Source organism: Ostrea edulis, chromosome 3, assembly GCF_947568905.1.
Source record: "Ostrea edulis chromosome 3, xbOstEdul1.1, whole genome shotgun sequence".
Classification (NCBI taxonomy): Eukaryota; Metazoa; Mollusca; class Bivalvia; order Ostreida; family Ostreidae; genus Ostrea; species Ostrea edulis.
The window spans coordinates 10,594,084-10,615,661 of NC_079166.1; the positions used below are offsets into that span (position 1 = coordinate 10,594,084).

Consider the following 21,578-nt stretch of genomic DNA (forward strand, 5'->3'; position numbering starts at 1 on the left):
TGTCATAATCTCTGAATGATAATGATAATGAAAGTCAAACGAACAGCATAGGATTATTTGTCTCTAATTGTCATAATCTCTGAATGATATTGATAATGAAAGTCAAACGAACAGCATAGGATTATCTGTCTCTAATTGTCATAATCTCTGAATGATACTGATAATGAAAGTCAAACAAACAGCATAGGATTATCTGTCTCTAATTGTCATAATCTCTGAATGATACTGATAATGAAAGTCAAACAAACAGCATAGGATTATCTGTCTCTAATTGTCATAATCTCTGAATGATACTGATAATGAAAGTCAAACGAAGGCATTCTTGGTGGGGTTATTCTGCCGCTCAAAGTATCAGTACACTAGCAACAATTACGATCAGGTGTTATTTTATTTCAGTACACTAGCAACAATTACGATCAGGTGTTATTTTATTTCAGTACACTAGCTACAATTACGATCAGGTGTTATTTTATTTCAGTACACTAGCTACAATAACGATCAGGTGTTATTTTATTTCAGTACACTAGCAACAATTACGATCAGGTGTTATTTTATTTCAGTACACTAGCAACAATTACGATCAGGTGTTATTTTATTTCAGTACACTAGCAACAATTACGATCAGGTGTTATTTTATTTCAGTACACTAGCAACAATTACGATCAGGTGTTATTTTATTTCAGTACACTAGCAACAATTACGATCAGGTGTTATTTTATTTCAGTACACTAGCAACAATTACGATCAGGTGTTATTTTATTTCAGTACACTAGCTACAATTACGATCAGGTGTTATTTTATGTTTTATACAGCTCATATGAACAGAAAATTCGTCGTTGAAAAAACAGCGAGGATGATAGTAACGAAAGCTCTTACGTTACTATCATCCTTCATTTCGTTACTATCATCCTCGCTGTTTTTTCAACGACGAATTTTCTGTTCATATGAGCCGTATAAAAGATAACGTAACACCTGATCGTAATTGTTGCTAGTGTATGATATTTCTTACCTACATATCATTCACAAATAAACAATACAAATAGATATAATAAGTAAACGTGGTCTTTCCGGAATTTCCTACCGCAATCTTGGGATGATAGTAACGATCGTTACTATCATCAGTTTAATACCAGTGCTATCCGCTATGCATAAAGAAATTTTTGGTTTTGTCATGTTATGTTTAATGTTATGAACATCCATGATTTGATGCCATAATTTGTCGTTTCATCAACAAAAATACTTAGATTTTATCATATCTAAATTAAGTATATCGCACACAATTGTTTATCAATAGCTGAACACATCTGGCATCAATATTAATCTGACCTGGTCCAGAAGTCATTGCCAGTGGTGCGTAGGCCATATTCCAAGATTTTCTATTTCAGAAAAACACACACAAATTGTTAGGAAAACACATTAGTTTTTGCAATAATAGAATCTATCATTATCAATTGAGTTATTTTCTTCATATTGTTACGAAAGGTAAAATGAAATACATGTTGGGGGGGGTAACATCAATAAAAGTCGGTTAAGAAAGGGTAATGAAAGAAATCATTCTTCTCTTGTATCTAGATATGTGTATGTCTTCTACACGTAGTTATGTGTGTCTACATGATGCATATCAATTCTCTAATTTCCACTAAATTCACACCCTATCAGCATGCCAAGAAATTCCATTCGAAATATCCGGTGTAGGAAAACCGTTATATATCAGTGACCGTCATTAAGAGATAAGCGGCGGTTACTGTTAATCATCTTGTAAAGTGGTTCAGAATTTACATGTTATTCAGACCGGATACGGTCATGATTTGTGTGTATTTAGCTAAAACACTCAAATTAAAATACCTTTACCCCACACCGTCTTCTTTGTTTTGTTTGTTTGTTTTTGTCGCACAAAATCTTTCCACAGCCTTGTCATGAAAATGCTTAATGACATAAATTACTAATTGTGAACCTCTACGTTTGACCCACAAGGAAGGATATCATAACATATTTGAAATGAATCGCAAGAAAAAGTTGTATTCTAACGCTTGTTAAAATGTCAAAGTTTTGCCTCTATTCTGTCCAATTTTATTGACTTTCTAATAAGCAACAAGCAAAATTTCATGAAACAATTTTCCGGATTTCCATACCCTTCAAACTTTGACCGGTATAGGCTCTGCTTGATAAGAGCTCACAAAGGACAAGGGACGTTATTGCCGAGATTTTTTTCATTTTTTCAACTTTCATACTATGCTTAATTGTTCTTTTTATTTACACAGCTAGGATGTTCTTCTAATCCCACTTACATGAAAATGACGTAATATTTTATTATGACGTCATGAATATACGCTAAAGATGAGCTGTTTAGCGGAATCTGTTGATTTGAAATAGATTATGAATAAACTTTAGCAAAAACAAATACTTTTGCATGCAACAACCAGATTTATATTTTGCATGTTTAATTATCCATTAATATTCTTCTTTTATTATCAATATGGTGTCGGTTGTTGGCTGCAAACAATATGAATTTTAAAAAAGAATGAATGCGAAATCGGCTGTTTTCGATACGCAAAGTCAATATTTTGCATGTTATAGAACTGGGGAAAAATACTTTTGCATGCAACAACCAGATTTATATTTTGCATATTTAATTATCCATTGATATTCTTCTTTCATTATCAATATGGTGTCGGTTGTTGGCTGCAAACAATATGAATTTTAAAAAAGAATGAATGCGAAATCGGCTGTTTTCGATACGCAAAGTCAATATTTTGCATGTTATAGAACTGGGGAAAAAATACTTTTGCATGCAACAACCAGATTTATATTTTGCATATTTAATTATCCATTGATATTCTTCTTTCATTATCAATATGGTGTCGGTTGTTGGCTGCAAACAATATGAATTTTAAAAAAGAATGAATGCAGAAATCGGCTAATTTTGATACGCAAAGTCAATATTTTGCATGTTATAGAACTGAAAAATAATAATACTTTTGCATGCAACAACCAGATTTATATTTTGCATGTTTAATTATCCATTAATATTCTTCTTTCATGATCAATATGGTGTCGGTTGGATGCAAACAATATGAATTTTAAAAAAGAATGAATCAGCCGTTTTCGTTACGCAATGTCAATATTTTGCATGTTATAGAACTGAAGCAAACTGTTCCACCATTTAACTCCATAAACTTTTACTTACTTTGCGATTTAATAAGTACATGTATGTCCAGTAAAACAATTAATGCGTTACCTAGTTTGCCATAAAAATCTGCACCTAATAAATACAGATGATGTCTGCCTTTCGAGTCACGGAGGCGGATCAAAAATCCACCGCATGATGAATGGAAATTATTCTACTTTCGTTTTTAAAGGTCACGGGAATATGTTTGGACGTCCTGTCTTTTCAAAATAAGATTATTTAAGAATAAATTGCATTTTAAAAAAATCAAAGACACACATAGACCTTCAATAACTCGAAAAATTCGTTCATTTTCGGCAAAAATGGGTACTGATACGTTATATCTCAAGAGCTAGATAGTTGGGATGTCTGTTACTTTTTTCGCTAAATTTTATACAAATATATCAAATATAATGCGGGTTGTTTTTTTTTAAAGCAGTTTTCTTACATCATTTTTTACGTACATGCATGTATGTATATATGATGCATGTTGAAATTAAATATTACTACATTAGTATAATTAGATATTGATTCCATAGGTTTTTAAAACGGTTTAAATTAAAAATAAAATAACAGCAAATCATTATTTATATCTTCCAGCGAGATGTGGTTTCTTTAAAACGTCGAAAACCTGTGATCGATTTGAAACTTCGACCATCGTGGTGGCAGATTTTTTTCTATATCGCATATGATTGATTGATTGAATATTGTTTAACGCCCCTCTTGAGAATATTTCACTCATGGAGACCTCACCACTGCCGGTGAAGGGCTGCACAATTTAGGCCTATGCTCGGCGCTTATGACCATTGAGCAGGGAGGGATCTTTATCATGCCACACCTGCTGTGACACGGGACCTCAGTTTTTGCGGTCTCATCCGAAGACCGCCGCATTTAATCGCCTCTTACGACAAGCAAGGAGTACTGAGGACTTACTCAAACCCGGATCCCCACGGGTTCATATATATATGTAATAGATGCACATTTACAGGTACACATATATAACAAAGGTAATTGGGCAGGATGTACTAGCTACAATAATGTAGCCCTCTCTGATTTTTTTGGGAGGGGGGGGGGGGGCTACAACTCCTTAGGATCTCTGTAATGGTGCAAATGCGGGAGTGATTCACTCCCGCAACATTTGCGCTCATTCTAAACATTTCCTGACTTTCTTTACGTAAATAAAATGATATTCTATGTTTCTTAGTCAATATATAAATTTACAATCTGCAACTTAAGATTTGTGAGGCTCTATTCTACCGTTTTCAACAATTTCGATAAATTCCAATTTCTCGATTCATATTTGTGCGCCATGTTTGGTGTACTGAAGTATAAACTTCCGATTGTCAAGTCATTTGCATATGCCATATAAGGTAGTATTTACATCAATGGAAAAGTATGGAGGCGAAAGCTATTTCGTCGGTATTGAAAAGGTTTGAAATTAATATCAAGTTAAAAACCGAACAGCAGAGTGTAAATTTTTTCTGCAACAATATGATTTTCCTTTCTTTGTCGAAGTGGCTCGAGTAACTACATTTTCGCGCTGATTGTCAATGCTTAGGTTTTCATTAGATCCACCTACGAGACCTCGCGATAACAAGTATGGCGGAGCAGACGAAGAATTTTGCATGCTGTACATTGTATTTAATGAAAAACACCTTTATTAGACATGGCCGAGCACAAAGTTGGTACTCCTTTTGGTGTAAACAACATTTGGGACTAATACACAGAGTTTATTATCGGTTATTCATAAAATTAGTTTGCACCATTACGGAGATCCTATGGAATTGTAGACCTATCCCGAAAACGTCAGAATTAAAAAAAAATGGATAGGGCTACATTATTGCAGCTAGGATGTACATGTGTATATATACATGTATAGATAAAAATATTCAGACACCGTAGTATCGAGGAGGGGTTGCCCCTCCACTGTGTGTGTGTGTGTGTGGGGGGGGGGGGGGGGGGATGTTGACCATTTCCTTGCTATGGGAACAACTTGACCAGCCTAATGACACTTCAACTTTTATCAATCTTATAAAATATATAATATATATATATGTGTGTGTTGCGATGATTGTTACTAAAAGTTTATATTAGTATTGACATACGCCCCCTCCATGATTAGGAAAACTGGAGTATAACCGTAAGGTGATGTAGACACTTCTCACTTCTCTCTCTCTCTCTCTCTCTCTCTCTCTCTCTCATGTCAAGGTGTTCTGGATAGGTCTGGCCCGCACATTGGAAAACGAAAATACATGCATGATATTTATTAAATTCATTTTTAAAAAAGGTCCGTTGTAGTTACATACACTGTCTCTTGGAAACAGACACGTAGCATCATTTATCGGAGGGGGGGGGGGGGGTTCGAAGGATAAGTTGGTAGTTAATTAGCAAATGAAAAAAAAATCTTCGAATTCTTAAATCGTCGGGAGGTGGGGGGTATCCTTCGCTACATGGGTTCAATTCATAATTTTAAGCCTATTTTTTTCTCATTCAATACTACTATCAAGAATATGGGGGGGGGGGGGGGGGTGTTTCGCTCAATATATCCTTATTCGCATATGAAAATAAGTGCCTGGGAAAAGCAGTTACATATACCACATTGTCTATACATGTACTCAAACAACTTCCCAGAGTCCGTTCTAGATTTAGACTGAATGTCGGTGCCTACAATGACATGCCCACTGAATGATGTAATTTTCATTTATCAAAGATGAACACTATATGGAGAGAGAGAGAGAGAGAGAGAGAGAGAGAGAGAGTTGGAACTACTTTGTTGACCATTTAGGGGAATGTAAAGATATAAACACGGACGCATTTTTGTGAGGTTTTTAAATACATCTGCTATATGAAATATACCATCTGAAGTAACATGCATATTACTTGACGTGTTTTGTTGTACCCAAGAAAATGATCCCATTCATGCAACATAAATTTGTATCGTTTAGTATATGTACATTTACCACACCTTATCCAATATATTTTGTAAATACCCACAGCATATTTTATTCGTATGTACTGTAACATGTATATTGCATACACATGTAAGCAGACCTGTTATATAGTCCTTGGTGTACATGGCATAACAAGTGATTTTATCCGACTCATTCGACGTTTTTAATCAAAGTGTTTATATTTATGACCAAAAAAAAAAAAAAAAAAAAAAAAAAACCAAGAAAAATTAAATTCAAAAGCCATTTTATTTTCCATATTTTATTTGAATAGGAGGACATCCAACAGCACCTTCGAAAATATGATTGCGTTCTACTCAACAATTTTTGACAAATGCACGCATCATTTTCCTCACTCTAATTAACACAAGATTCTTCCGCAAAATGTATATGACCACGATAAAGTTACATGTAAATGAATAATGTATTTTCCATAGCATGCCAGTTTTCAATTGTCTTTGATCTCAATGAGTATTTTTATATAAAAAGTTAAAATTGTAACTTTTAGAAAAATATTCTAGAAGAATCAGGGGACTGTAAATCCTATAAGGTCGATGACGTCGTTCCGAAAAAGCAACCCTCGGAAGACAGCGTCAGAGTTAACAATGCAATATTGTAACGTTATTTTCTCAATATCAGCAACAAGTAAATGGTACATGTTATATATGAATGAAACGAGAAAATTATCACCTTTCTACCTGCAAAATATGATCGGTTTTTGAAGCGCGGCCAATTTTGGCCAATAACGTCCCTTGTCCTTAGAAAAAGAAAAGCTCAAAATATGGTGACAAAACAAAATGAAGTTAGGCGGATGAAAATAATTACATACAGATTGATCACTGTTCGTTATCTTCACCTTTCATACTGAATACGGAAATATTTCTTATTCATATTTGTTAGAACAAATTATTAATCTGTTTTAACAAATCATCAATGTCTTATAACATACTAAAAGAGATACGGCTGCAGCACTAATATGGTTCCGTAAATTTTGTAAACTGAATAAGACTGATAAGAGAAAATTCACGATTTACATTAATAATATGTTATGGCAAATTATTAATCTGTTTTAACAAAGTATCTATATCAAGAGATCATAATACTAGAATACAATCATGAATTTCCCCTTCTTAGTCTTATTTATGTATTTCTTGTCACCTGCCTACCCTCATGTTTGTCACCATATATCGAACAATATTTTTATCTAGTTTGTTATAATAAATTGCACGTAATGTGTTATAATAAATTATCAATCTCTTATAACAAATTATTATTTTGTTATTTCAAATTACCCATTTGTTATAACGGATTATCAATTTGTTATTTCAAATTACTCATTTGTTAAACAGTCTTTCGTGCATACTTTTTATTGGGAGGACTCCTGCGTCGTGGCCTATACACATTAAACGAGCGATCCCGGCTTATTCTATAGAATATCAAATATACCTTTTCTTGATGCAGAGTGTTTAAAGATACAGATGTTAATATTTCAATTAGTTTTATGTACCCTCCTCTATTTCAAAATCTCAGTATCGAACTCGTTCATATCACAATCGTTTACGAAGCTCATGCGAATACTTGTATATCTTTTCCTAAACAAACTGTTTATATAGTGCTCATTATTAAATAAGATGTCCTTGTGTTTAACTTTAGAGTTTGAATTTACGTTATCATTGTATCAATCATATGCGTTACAAAGAAAAACTAACAATCTTCTAAAGGTTCTTCATAGATTAGGTTGAATAAAGTAATTTAGAAAGCGTACTTACAACGAGAACGACTTGTTTACTTTCTTCATCGACAGGCCTTGCCTCTGTGTACCCAAGTGCAGATACCAACTGGACAAAAGCAAGCCCCCCCCCCCCCCCCCCCCCCCCCGAGTCCGAAAATGTAAACACGCAGAGGTATACTAGTCATGACTGCTCTGTCCTGTCGTAGCTTATGTGAAGGTCCTTAAATATCAGTTGCAAAATGCTCTTTGATAGGCTGTCATTTTGTTGTAAGTTGTGTATCTTTCAAGGTGACAAACGTGATTTATTTCAACCTTCACCTCAAGGTTGAATTCGAATGGTAAATGTTTCTATGTAAATCCATTTAGGAATGAATTTCAGAAAACAAATATTTCAACAGTGTGAAACTATATGAATTTAGTTTTTAAAGTGGAATGTGTTTTTATATCTGATCTTATATACCTGTTTTCCATTGAGAAATGAATTTCAGTCTACCGGTAGTTTTCACCTACGTCAAGTACATGTATAGGTACATCATAATTACCGATTTCTTCCCGCATTTGTGTCCCTTTTTACAATAAAGTGTATATTGACAAAACTGTACAAAAGTCTAAAAAAAAAAAAAAAAAGGAAAAAAACCGACTATTGCTTTTACCAAAATATACCAGATATATACCATATTTAATGGTTCATTTGATATGTTAATGACCGATTTATTTTGTTTTTTATCAAATAATTATAGAAACTTCCATGAAATCTCAGTAAATCCTACTTCATTTGATGCGTCTAAAATCGTGGATGTCCCATGACCTTGAATTAGAATATTTGATCAACCATTCGTGATTTCTCTTTTTCGCAAAATACATTATATTTTGAAGAAATTGTCCCTGTGTCTCTCAAAACATTGCAGATTAATACACTTCTAATTGACATTTTCTCTGCCTTTATCATGCCTAATGGATTGATAGATACCGGTCATTTTATTTTGTTTGAACACTGAGAGCATTTGTAGAGAATGCTAGTGCAGCAGTTATTGCGATACAAGTCTTGTCAAACTGTCACTGTTAGCAGAATAGATTAATGGTTTGTACTGCAGTTGTTAAACACCGGGGCACAAAAACGTTTGTAACGTCAAATTCCAGAAATGGTTCCTTATTTCAGAAAGTAATAAGTTTTGAAAAACAGAAATCTGCACGACAATTTCCGGTTTTCTTCCGTGACGGCATGAATCAACTTAATGATGAACGTTATTATTATTATGATGTATGTATGGAATATGAAATGAGCATTTTAATGTAAAATAAATACTTTATGATGACCGTTTATCAAACTAATATTTTCATTTGATATTTGCAAATATTATGCATATAAACAACAATTATCATATTTCATGAACTCTCCATTACTTTTCTAAATAACACGATATACATCTTACTTAAAATCCTAATTACCAACCAGAGACGGATCCAGGAATTGCGGTTAGGGGCGCAACTTTTTGAGACAGGGAGTCTGGAAACCGCCTTGCTCACTTCAATGGTCCCATGACGAAGCCCTGGTGCAGAAACAGGGGACGAACCCCTCTGTAGTTCCTGGATTTTACAGATTTTATAGGGTGTAAAATATGTCTCCTATGTAATTATTTTCAATATTTTCTGTCATTTATGATAAGGTGTAATTAATAAAATGACGCAAATTTTAAGGTCTTTGGAAAAAGTTCTCCCAATAAAAGTAATTCAATAAATAAAATGATTTTCTCATTTATTTTTCTGAGATTGAAAGAAATTATTGCCTTTTCATCATTTACATTTTTGTAAACAAGAGACCACGACTTACCTTAAATTTGAAAATTTCAGGGGGCGGTTGCGCCCCTCCTTAAATCCGCCACTGCCAAGATAGGATGATACCCCTGTCCTCAAAGACAATTTATTGCTAGTAGGCGTTTCCTTTCTGGGGTTTTTCTTCATATTTAAAATCACTGCATAATCTTGTAATCCCTGTTGCAGACAATATGAAAACTAGTATAACTTCAAAAAATTGATTGAAAATTTTCAACAATTAGTAGCGAGTGTTTGGCAAAATCCATTTAAAATTCATATTTACCCCTGCGACCAGTCCGAGGGAATCGCTAAGTACTCAGGGGTCACTCCCCTTTGTTATTGACGCAAAGCATCCCCACGGCTAACTGTGGTGGGAACAGATCTCTTCTTACCCCCTTTTAAGAGCAAGGTGAAGATAAAGAACAGTGATCAATCTTTGAAGAGTTAATGCTATATACTATGAGGAATTTCAGTTCTGACTCGAATCCTATCTTTATCCGGATTCCCCGTTGAACACCTTGATAAGCAATACAATATATGTCGATACCTGTGCTGTAGCATTCGAATTGTTCCACCTGTTTTTCATAAGAAAAATCAGAGAGGATTTTTTTTATCTACATTGGTATATGTGATCTTATTTACAACTTTAATGTCCTTTCATTAAATTGTATAATCCCCTCATCTCGTGATCCCTTTATACTATATTAACAGAACATCGTATATGTAAATTGAAAAGTGATAACGAACAACGAGCAATAGTATTCATGTAGCTCCTATCAGGAATAAAAAATTCTGGGTTGGCAAACACGAACCCCTGCATATCCCAGAGGGGTGGTGTCAGGTGTCTAGGATGAGTAAGCATCTTCTGCCTATATCTTGATTACCCAAATGGAGTAACCGTAGTCAAAATCAGTGTACAAATTGTTTGACCCATACTTTTCTACATGACTTGTGGAGACTATTTCACTCATTTTGGAACATTGCAGACTGTAAATGAAATATCACAAATTGTAATCAATGCATTCCTCTCGGGGCTGAAGCAGTGACGTTATTTTATCGTAGCAACCTCTATTATGAAATGGCCCCTTCTTTTTATGGTCATATTCGAAAAGGTAGATAATTTCATCTCTAATGCTGAGTGTTTGGCAAAGGATAAGTTACAATGCATACAATTGTTCCACAACTTATGTTTGAATGCATTCTTAAATATTATTCTCTGAGTAAAAATAACAGGGTTTGTCCCAAAGACGTACTTGATATCATATCTTAATTAGATAACGCCTCACAATTGAGAACTTAAACTTTTGAAGCAGAGAGGATTAAAGACCTAATTATTATCATATCTTAATCAGATAACGCCTCACAGTTGAGAACTTAAGTTTTTGAAGCAGAAAGGATTAAAGAATTCGTGATTTTAAGTTTTGATAAATGTAATGCATATAACATTGAAATACGGTAACAGAACTTTAATGTTTAACTGTGTTGCAAATAAGAAACAGAATCCGTCATTTCACGAGGAAAGAAATCAGAAAACAACCTTGCACGTAGAATATAATGAAAGGGAATGGTTTAGTTTGATATATCTACGTCAGGCAAACATTTCAGATTCAAAATTCAGTTTTTGTACCATACGAGAGATGCAAATACGATTTTCATAAAACCTATTTCTAAGTATATGTCCAATGCGACATTAATCATCCAGATCGGAACCGAACTTAAGAGATAAAAAATCGCATTTATTATTTTGAAACAAATGACATGTCCAAACTTTGACAACCTTACCCCACCCCCGAAAAGTGCTTCGTTTCTGCTATATAAGACCCTCATCTCTGAAGCAAAGAAACGTTTGAGTGAAAATGGCTTGGATATCATTGTGCGTTTGTATTGTGGGACTGACGGGAGCTTCTGCTCAGTTGATGTCTGGAGAAGTGTATTCTGAGACAAAACCTATCGATGAAGCAACTCTAAAAATCTTTATGGATGTAAGTCCTCAGCTTTAAGTCGAATATTTTATTAGGTACTTGATTCGAATCCGTTCTTGGCACATTAATTTTAACTATGGGTAACTCCGTTTACCTGATCATGATATGGGACTCAAGGCGGGTAAGAGCGGTTGACTGGGATGTTTACTCCTCCTTGGCACCTGATCTCACCTCTGGTGTTTCCATGGGTTCGTTTTCCCCAAATATCTATTTGATACTGCTTGTAGGAATTATGCGATTGATAACTGTTCCTTATTTTAACCTTTCATTGAGGAGATGGTTTAACTTTTTTATTATAGAACAATATACTTTTTTAAATGTATCGGAAATAGTCATTTGAAGAGACCATGTCCGAATAAAATTCAAATAGTTTTAAGAGCATTTGACAAAACGATTGAATCTGTGAATTACAACCATTGTCTCCTTATTACTAATATCGTAATGTCTCAATTATTCTAGGTGAAGAGTGATATCTTGTTCCATCTGGCATCGATGAATCTGAATATCACCAAGTTTGTGCCTGTTAAGTATAGAACTTCACAAGTTGGAACGAAAACGAACTATCTGGTGAAGGTATGTAAAATATTGAGCTTAAATTTGAGTTGTTTTTATTTAGTGACTGTAGGTATGTAAATAGTGTCTTCGTATTCCAGAGGGCGTATTCACTGTTATATCAGATATATGTATATTCTTATATAGGAAGCCTATCCATTTTATCAATACAACTTTTTCATTTTCATATAGGAAAGTTGTATAATTTCACATGGGAAACTTATTACTTTTAATTTAAGGAAAATTTACATTTTGATATCGAGAACTATCACATTGATTATACTAACATTGATTTGTTGATTAAATGATAATGGACCAACAAATTTAATTCTTTGAAATCGCAAAAAATGATCAACATCCACTTATCTGGTGCTTCAACTCTCCAAATTACCCTTGTGAGATCAGGGTTTCTTACAAACGTTGATTTCGAATGGCAAATCTAGTGTTGTTGGTTGGTTGAATATTCTTATAGCTTATGTTCAGCGCTTACGGTCGTTCAAGAGGGAGCGGTATTTATGGTGCTACACCTGTTTTGTCATGGCATCTCGTTTTTTCCGGTCTTATCCTAAGCACCACCCCATTTAGTTGTCTATTACGACAGGAAAGGGGTATTGAGGACCTGTTGTAGCTCGATTCCCTACGGTGTAATGCAGTCTGTCGATCTAACTCTTTACCACTCAGCAAACGTCTCCTTTAGCAACATTTCATATCTGACAAATGTTTAAGGATAAGGACAAAAAGCAAACTCATTTAAATGTATTAGAAAATAATAGCTCAATTTCCGATATTCCTTTGTACATGTATATGATTTTGAAAAACATCGTATTTTGATCTCCATCGTTGATTTTTATTTCAGATAGAAATTTTCCCTGAATATTACATACATGTCAAGATACATCGTTACTCCTTCGGTACACCAAGCTTTGATGATCTTAGGGCAGGGAAATCTCTCTCAGATATCCTCGAACCCTTCTAATCTATGGATTTGGAAATCCAACAGCAGAAGTTGTACCTGATCGATATACTGCATTAAACACAACATCTTCAACAAAATGTATCTTGAACCCTCAAACAATTCTTCTAATTTAATTTTGAATTTGACTACTATACCAATGCTATGCTGATTACAAAGCAATTGATGAAATAAAGGCGTTTGAAGACCACCATAATGTGTTGATGATTTTTTTTTTACTCTAAACACTTTTTTGAAACATTTCGACCGTGTTACCGGTCCTCTTCTGTCGTGTGTATTTAACATACTAACGTATAGGTTAGTATTATGCTGCTCTGATGAAGAACACAAATAAAGAAGACCGGTATCATGATCGAAAATATTGACAAAAACTTTGTAGTTTTTCATCATTTCTACTCCAATGAAACAAACTTTGCATCTAAGTAATAATGATATAAATGCTATTGATAATAACAAAAATAATTTGTACTGATTGATGAAAGGTGACGATAACAAACAGTAATCAATCTCATAACTCCTTACATTTATGTAAACTAAAGAGTAGGGCAAGCACGAACTCTAAATATCACAGTGAGAATCAGGTTTGTACGGGTATGTATCTCCTGTCGACCGGTCACACCCGGCAGTGGCCCCTATATATTATGAATGTAAATAAAATAATTTGTTTTAAAAATTAATGTGTCACGGACAACGAAATAATCGCTATGGAACGCCTCAGAGACAATTTTATCAAAAGAAAGGGTGAATGAGAAAAAAAACTTCAAATCACTCGCTCTTTATTACAGGTGGCGTGCGATCCGTTTACGTCCAGGGTGTTTTTAACTACCATTTTAAGAGAGCTTCGGAAGGACACGTTTAGATTAGAAAGTTTTTGGATGTTTAGTAACGATGGTATATTACGGTTCGTGGAACCTCACTGCGCTAAGAGACGAACTTAGAAAACGTAATGCAAGACTATCTGGGCAGAAAGAAGATCACATTGAGAGTTTCAGTTACAACCGAATATTCTCTGTCCAATTGATTAGATAAACGACATTCAATACAATTGAACGTTTTTATTTACTATAAACGAATTCTTGATTAAGCCTTGAGGTTGAATTTAAAATATACAATACATCATAATTCTTTATCAGTGATTGAATTGCATATGTTTAAACAATAAGAACCCACCTCTCGAGAATGAAGAATATCGATTATCAAATATATCCATATATCTCTGAATTTATATTATTAAGCTGTTAAAATATGTAATACAAGTGAATGTAACTTCTCTTTATAATATAAAATACACGACCGAAAAGGTATCATGCATACAAATCTCATAACTTCATAATTAACAGTTTATGTGTGTGTTTTAACTTATATTACTTACGTCGATAAATTGATACGAGATGACTCACTGTAGGTAAACACTCCTTGTGATTAACTTTTTAATTGCACGCGAGAGCATAAAAATTGGCAAGTCAAATAAATTTTATTACCCCAAATGCTAGTTGTACAATAAAGATTCAAAATTTCGAATTTCTACATTTTAATTGAATATTACAATTTGGATTGCAAGTTTAAAACAGGAGTTCAAGCTTTCTTTCAACTTCTAAATTCACGTCTACATCCATATACCATGATTGATATACTACGGGTTGGTTGTACTCTGCGTTAAAAGCACGACTGTATTCTGGGTAGGAATGGTTATATCCAAATGCCGTTTGGCGCTGATGTTGTAGGAAACTAATGTACATAATTTAACCCGTGTCTTCATACATGTATAAGGATTTATCATGGTTATATGTGCCGTCACCATTCCAGATATGAATGATTTAATACTAAAATACATTACTCAACTAATATAGTACACTTTTTAATTTGAATGTTCATAATTCAGATTAGAAGTTACAAGTGAATATTGAAAAATCTAAAGCAAGGATTTTTTTTTTTTAAAATAAGAACAACAATGAAGAATAGGCTTATATATGGTTTTATTATAAACAAAACATTCAATCTATGACGGTGAACTGAATTTACTTCACTTGGATAAAGGACTAAGACCATGTTTAGCTATATCGGCCCTGTGGTGTGTTAAAAAATAAAGCATAATGAATTGAAATAAGATTGTTATCATTTGATAATATAATCTTTATACCATCGCGACGTGCCAAGATTTCCCCGCCAAAACGTCAGCTTGTGGAATTCTATACAAGACAAAACCGGTATCGGTCTGGTTTTCTGCAGAAATCTTCACTTTTTTCAAATTTAGTCATATAATTCATATAAAACACGACCTTCGATCCAGAAACTGACTGTAGTCTATCAAAATGTATCAATACAAATAAATTTTGCACGAACGGTTTTTTGGATCGAAAGGTGTGCTGTTGATGAATATCAACTTAGAATTAAATCGAGAGCAATCTGGAATTATTTAATTTTGTGAGAGTTGTGGGTATTTTATTAATTATGTTGCTTTGAAAAATTAAAACAATATACTTATGTGGAGTCTACATCATTTCCATACAGAATACACCCCTATGTGGTGTTTTTATCACAAGTTTGTGCAGGAATTCTAAAAGCTATAGAAATTTAATGCGTAAATAAATGAATCTGCTCTCCGACAAATCGGACCTTCAATGCTATAGAAAGTTTTTATTTAGACGACACCAACAGAATTGCTAAGATCAAAATGAAAAGAATTTATAGAACATGCATTGATATAACTAAAACTATTGCCGATATATCGAAAGTATAATGTTAACGAATGTGCTACACGGGCAGATGAAAACAAGCGGTATTCTCGCGAGATTATACTTACTTGGGTGAAACGTCACCAATAGATAATATATTTCCGGAATAATTGTTGGCGTATAATACGCCATATTCAAATTCGAAAAATTAATAAATTAATTAAAAAATTAATAAAATATTTTCTAATAGATATAAAATACCTCACATATCCAATTACATGACAAATTTGGCTAGGTACATTTGGAATGAAATTACACGGTATTTTTGGTAGGCTTTATATCAGAGACATATATTATTTTAGGGCTAATATTGACTAGAAATCAAATTTTTTTTTCAATACAATATGCAAGAAAGTTGCCAGAAATTTTACTGAACTTCCATTTTTGTTGCACATAAGAATCTTAAGAGCATCAGACAGACACATAACGTTGGGTTTTTTTCCTGAAGGGGGGGGGGGGGTAGCAAAGTCTAAAATTCTTGACTATCATACGAAAATAAAAAAGGGTCCAAAAATCCATAACAGATGTTCTCTATTCCAAACTTCAACACCATACATGTAAAGAAGGGGGCGGATTCATCCTACCATGCAATGTATATCATAAATCGCAAGGGATGATAATTTACTGTGCTTGTGAATATAATGGAAAATTCAACTTTATCAAAGTTTTAAAAGTATCCCGTCTCCGATTTAAAGCGCATGAGAGTAAAGGATATCAAATTGGAATGGGACGGTGGTAAAATGGATTTCTTTTAGATCAAGTGGTACGGTATGTATCAATATCTCACCAGAGCTCATAGAATGTAGAACTGACTTCATAATGACTTATGAAGGTGATCGGTGGGGAAATAACATATTCTGGTGATATTACTGGTTCTACAGGTATATATTTTGTAGACAGTGGAGGGGTGGTGGTGGGTACACAACATCTGTACACGTACACTACCCACATTTCGTGTGTCTGTGCATTATCCAAGCACTAGTGTTTGCAAACCTTTATAAGACACATGAGAGACTGCATTGAAGATAATGGCAGGGATATCACTTAGGATCAACAAGCTCCACTTTTAATTTGGTGTCTGTGCATCAAATAAAGTATTTCTCATCTCCCACAAAATCTTTAAAGAAGAACACTATAACAAGAGATGGGAGATGTCTCTCATTATTCATGGAAATAATTGTCATTAACACTATATTCTTTTAGCCCCTTAACTGGCCCTGTGAAATGCAGAACCACATGACCTCTACCCTTGCCCTTGGTGACTAGGTATACAAAGCAGTTGACCTTTGCTGTTCACTACAACAACCTTCCAAGACCACCAATTCCTTTAACACAACTTCCAAGAAATGCAATAAAATTGGAAAGTCTAACAGATTGAAACACACAAGAGTCAATGTACTATAATCATGATTTTATGCTTGTTTATAAGGACTCCTTGAGAGAAATTAAAAATATTTTTAATATTTATATGTATGATCAAGATTCCTTATAGCCAATATTCTTTCAAGCTTAACAACGTTATTATGATGTGCATTGAAAATACTTATTCTTAAAGGGGCATTAGCTGTCATTTTGATACCAAAAAGTGAATTAAATGAAATTTGCTCCATATCATACATGTATATTTCAGTGATAACACCAGTATTTAATTATTTCAAACACCTTTTAACCCCAAAACAGGTACATGAATGTGTATGAATATCACATGAATTTTGGTAATTAAATGATTATTGTCTTGCAAGACAATAATTCGTCCTTATGTATTTCTATACACTAAAAGTGACAATCTATTGTCGTTTTATTAGGTTTCTCATGTTTTTGTACAAAATAAATATTATTATGCATTAATATATATTCTTAATGAGAGATTTTGAATAAAAAGGTTGCCATCACTTTCGCAGCTAATGCCCCTTTGACAAACTACATAGCATATCATAATTAACTTGCTGTTAATGAATATGTAACTCTTAAATTAGGTTAAGAGAATTTGATACCAAAGTGCAGAATATTATATTGTAAAATGTACAAAGGTGCAGCCTTGAAATTTATTAAACATAACAATAATATGATTTCACAAAGTGTATTTATCAGTAATTGACAGTATCACTTATACCATTCATAAATGTATTTTAACATAATGCATTTTGGTACTACTGTGTGCTGGATTATTTTTCAATCCCATGTAAATAATAACTTACATTCAAGGGCAACAACTCTTCTAAACACATATTCTGTTCTGAACACATTCTCTTCCATAGTCATAAGATATACATCATCATTTAAACTAATGTGTTAACATGTGCATACCATAGGAAAAGATTTCACACTCATATATCATAACCTATTATCCAATGTGGAGATGTACATGGACTCCAAAGTTTAGATATTGTATGTCTAAAAACATGTTCATTTGAAATATTAATAAGTACAAATGTACAATGTCAGCTACAATATGAGTTGAGGATTTTTTTCAAGTTTTTCATAGCAAAATCATGATGGTAGGTAAATCTATCCAAATACATAAGGGTCTTAGTATAGTTTCCAGCACATCCATTCATATTCCTGGTCATCCTATCTCCAACAATCTAGACATTACTTAGTTCTCTCCATGCCAAAACACATAGGACCGAGACTCTCTCCAATCCACTCTGTTCTATTGCTACCATCTTGATCTCATTCAAGTTTCTCCATTCTGCAATCTTTCTTTCTGCTTCTACTGTTCCTCTCCAGGTTGTTTTTGGTCTCTTAAATGCCCTCTTCCCTTCTGGTGTCCAACCTAACGCCATCTCACTGTCATTGTCACCTCCCCTCCATAGTCCTGGCTGCCACTTCCCTGTTTTCCCTAATTTTCTGCTACTTTATCCCCATTATCATCTACAAGCATCTGATATGGTAAGCATCTATTGACTTTCCACCTATTCACCTTCCAAGATATGGACATGCAACATTTCTGAAAAAACAAATGCAAATATACCCTATGATAAATTTTAAATACATGCGTCTTAAACAGTACAAGAGGCCAAAGAGCCACATCGCTCAACGGAATCACCTTGGCCCTGCCATTGTACAGCTGTTGTGATTTTAAAAAGATTTCAGTCTTTATTCCTATGAAAAATGTTGATCCCATAGTGTGGCCCCAGCCTACATGAACCCCAAGGATCACAACATTACTGAAAATGAATTCACATTACACAGAAATGCCTCAACACCAATATGATCGACAAGATCTTGCTGTTCTGAATAAGACCAAGGTCACAAGGTAATTGATCATGGTACATGCATGATACAAAAGATCTTGCCATAAGAAATCTATATACTGTTGCATCACATCAAAGAGCTCTTCATAAAAAATGTATATACAAAATATAAAAGCCCTAGCTTAAATAGTTCAAGAGATATTTTTAAAAAAGATTTTTCCTATATACATGTACTTGTATGCAAAACCTTTATCCCCTATTGTGGCCCACCCTACCCTCGGGGCCATGATTTTTTTAAAATTGAATCTGCACTATGTCAGAGAGCTGTCATGTAAATTTGAACTTTTCTGGCCCAGTGGTTCTAGCGGAGATTTTTAAATGCCCCCCCCCCCCGCCTATTTTTACATTTTTGTGATTATCGCCCCTTTGAAGGGGGCATAGTCTTTCATTTCAACAAACTTGAATCCCCTTAACCCATGGATGATCTATGCCAAGTTTGATTGAATTTGGCCCAGTGGTTCTGGAGATGAAAATGTGAAAAGTTTACAGACAGATGGCAGATACAAAGTGATTAAAATAGCTTACTTTAGCTTTCAGCTCAGGTGAGCTAACAATATATCTTTTAAGATGTTTCAGCATATATATATCTTTTATTAATAATAACTTCTTACCCTGTCCCTTTTCTTTTCAGTGGAATGAAATCTGGGTTGTAAGATGGTAGATACATTTTTATCCATTCTTCAGCTTTCTGGAAATGTCATTTTGGAGTTTCAGACAGGCTTTGTTTCCTGAAATAAACTTTAATTAAAAAAAAATGTTTAGAATTTCTGACTTCATTTTGAACTACGTGTATTTGGAATAAGTAAATACTTGTAATGTTCAAGGGACATTATATGGAATGAACACATGGGATTTTAATATCATTTATATGTATATACTTATAGCTGTTACCTTCCCATTGCATGTGTCATGGAAGGATGGTTGTATAGGACATCATCTGCTGATCGCAAAGGCCTTTCTTGTTTTTCCTTGATATTTCGAGTTGTACTCCCTTTTCGTCTCAATTACATTGGTTTCCATCTCATGATCTGTCTGAATATTGAAACTGTTCTAAGATTTCTCATATGAATTAAAATGTAGATATTACTGGAGACTATTATTTTCATATAATTTTTCCATTTAACAAGCCTAAAAATCTTGTATACAGATTCTCGTGTTACCACCATGATTTTGACCTTCAATTCTTATTGAATCTAATCTGGGTAGATCTACAGTTCACGCTTGCCTTTTATATTGCATCAAAATTATTTGCCTGCATCATTAAAAGTGCATGTGATGCACGTTATACGTATAAATTACACCTTCTTTGAAAAGTAACATAAAGTCAAATGTCATAGTAAAAAAAAAAAGTAATATGGTAGATCCATGAAAGTAGGTTCAAAGTAGCTAATCACCTCCATTATGATAGGATAAACTTCCTGAAGCTGGAATATTACAAAATTTTACTTATTAGATTTAGAGATTGATACAATCTTTTTAATAGATAAAAAACACCCTAGACATTTGTTCCTTACATTTATTTACTAGTACCTTAATTTGCTAATTAATACATGCAAAGGTAGCAGTATGTTTACTACATTCTTTGGTTGTGTGGCACTAGCATCTATTGTTTTCAAGATAAAAGATCTCCAACACCAGGGACTGAATCTTCAATTTATGCCATAAAGTAGTAGTTAGGAGAAACAAGTAATGTACAAATTCACTTAATTAAAGAAAAAGTAATTACATGTAGTTAGTATGATCTATCTCTGAATACCATAGAGGCATAGTAGGGTTGGGCGGTTAAAACCGCCCCCAGTTTTAACCAGTGGTTTTAACCGTCCCGGTCAATACTCCCCAAGTGGTCAATAATGGTCAATTGTGATTTAAACTGTCCATTTTCCTATTTTTGTACATTTCTTGCAAAGATAAAGATAAATTAAGTCTTTTCATTATAATATATGGATCAATTGTTGATTAATATTTTTCATTAGATAATCAAATGTAATTTCATAAGTTTAATATATTTGGTTTGCTAAAACTGACCGAAATATCTTCAGTACCTACCAGAGGGTCACAGTTCTGTAATATAGCTTGATTATTGGAGACAGACCTCTTAATACATGTACCTGGACATATTAAGAATAAAAGGTAGCTGGACATTACCTGAGCCCAGGAAGCAGAGTGGACAGGTGTTTTATAAAATAAGCATAGGCTGGGACCAGAGATGACCAGTGTACCTGTTATTGTTATGAAAACATCACTAACCCACCCTCAAATGTTTATTCAACAGTTAAAATGAAGATTGATGAAATAATACTTATACTAAGGTAGTTCGTGTTAAATTAAGGAATTTGAACAGAAACTTTTACATCTCCCCAATTCAACAGAGTCATTTGTACATTATTTATGTAATATTATGACTTATAAGTATATTAT

The 21,578-nt window shown here is 33.7% G+C and overlaps 2 protein-coding genes and 1 long non-coding RNA gene across 3 annotated transcripts in view; 2 read left to right on the plus strand and 1 right to left on the minus strand.

Annotated features, from left to right (window-relative positions):
* The window catches only part of LOC125676121 (uncharacterized), a 180,282-nt gene that overhangs the window by 68,729 nt on the left and 89,975 nt on the right, over window positions 1-21,578 (plus strand). The window lies entirely within an intron of this gene.
* Window positions 1-21,578, plus strand: part of LOC130053211 (uncharacterized) — a 41,864-nt gene that overhangs the window by 4,132 nt on the left and 16,154 nt on the right. The window lies entirely within an intron of this gene.
* On the minus strand, window positions 15,127-20,679 carry LOC130053213 (uncharacterized). Its single transcript, XR_008801735.1, has 3 exons — window positions 20,052-20,679; window positions 19,772-19,898; window positions 15,127-18,853 (listed from the first exon to the last, which is right to left on the minus strand). It is a non-coding gene; the product is annotated as an uncharacterized LOC130053213 (long non-coding RNA).